This window comes from Lissotriton vulgaris, unplaced genomic scaffold (assembly GCF_964263255.1).
Source record: "Lissotriton vulgaris unplaced genomic scaffold, aLisVul1.2 SCAFFOLD_1390, whole genome shotgun sequence".
NCBI classification, from domain to species: domain Eukaryota; kingdom Metazoa; phylum Chordata; class Amphibia; order Caudata; family Salamandridae; genus Lissotriton; species Lissotriton vulgaris.
This window is the reverse complement of record NW_028254880.1, coordinates 180,208-181,764: the sequence shown is the minus strand read 5'-3', so window position 1 is coordinate 181,764 and position 1,557 is coordinate 180,208. Positions and strand designations below refer to the sequence as shown.

At 42.3% G+C, this 1,557-nt stretch overlaps 1 pseudogene; it reads left to right on the top strand.

Annotated features, from left to right (window-relative positions):
• Positions 1 to 288: 288 nt before the first annotated feature.
• LOC147659381 (partitioning defective 6 homolog gamma pseudogene) lies at positions 289 to 1,238 on the top strand (annotated as a pseudogene).
• The last annotated feature ends 319 nt before the right edge of the window (positions 1,239 to 1,557 follow it).

The following is a 1,557-nucleotide window of genomic DNA, read 5'->3' as shown; positions in this document are numbered from 1 at the left end:
GAGGTGGGATGTTTCACGTCAGGAATCTTTTGAATGGATCAAAACACTATTGGGCAGTTCTAAAATTCTAAAAGCATTTGATCCTAAACTATCATGTTGTATCTCTATAGATGCTTGTAACTATTCTTTAGGTGCTGTGCTGACTCAGGAAAATGGGTTGGTTGAAAAAACCCATTAAATGTGTCTCTAGGGTGTCGAGAGATACATAGATCCAATATTCGACCATCGATTTGATAAATAATTGCTAGCTTGTTGGTGGGAAATTCAGAAATTCAAACCTTGTAACAAAATGAAAACAATGGGCTTAATACAAACTCACTCCAGCGGAAGAAAAAAGGACTGTTGAGGCCAACCCATCAACGCTCCAAGCCCCATCTCCAGATCAGCATGCCCCAAGATTTCCATCATATTTCTTCCATTATAGATGTAGCTATTCTGCAGAAACTCGCAACGTGTTCGGCTCCATAAGCATGGATCAGACAAACCACTTAGTTTCTACATTTGTGATGTTATTAGCGTCCGTGTCACGCCTCCTGGGGTTTAGAAGGTACCAGGTATTTTCATTTCACGCTTAGTCAGGGATGGACTAGCAGAAAGTACAGGACTTCTGGCAATCAATGATGAAATTCTAGAGGTAAACAGCATTGATCTGGCTGGGGAATCCCTGGACCAGGAAACTGACATGATGGTAGCCAATAGTCATAAGCTCATCATCACTGTAAAGCCAGCTAATCAAAGGAACAATATTTTCCGAAGCAGCAAAGCCTCTGGAAGCTCAGACATGTCCACACACAGTGCTTCAAGCCAACAGACCCCAATCCAAGCTTCACACTACGCGAGTTACTACAATACAGTGGAAGGGGATAGCGACGAAGTAGGAGATATCATCATTGAAAGTAATGGAGTTCTACAGATTATCCCAGCTGTCCTCAACCACAACTGCTGTGTCAATGGGGGTTTGGATACAAACTTTCAGCAGAGCTTCTCACTGCAGCTCGCATGCTTCCCTGCATTTCCAGAACAATCATAACAGGAGTCCCGGACCCCCGCCACGTAGACGAGGAAGCAGCATGAGGGAGGACAGCAATTACATTCGACTACAGACACTGTGGGAATGTACTCTGACTGCGGTATTTTTTGTTTCTGTGTTATTTAAAGTCTTCCTCTCTCTGTATAAAAAGAAAAATCAGGTCTTGGGCTCTAGATGTCTGCTCATTTTAGGATCCGCTTCCAAGTGACTTGGGGGCATGTTTTCACACTGAGACATTGTCATGACTGGAATGTGTACAAGATCATGTCTCAATAGATTCAGATTATATTGGTAGCATTTCTGTTTGACGTCCTTCCCATAACACCACCATAAAATAAGCCCTCCAACTTTCAAGGGGCAAGAGTCTACCGGCGTTTCGACACCTAGCCGTCTGCAAAGGTGACTTGTGACCAATCTTATCAATTTTAACCTGTAACCAATTTTAGCAATTTTCACAGACAATTTAGAATTTTATAACTTCATTTTAATCTGACATCCTAGTATGTAATTAACATACTCGAGAGCAC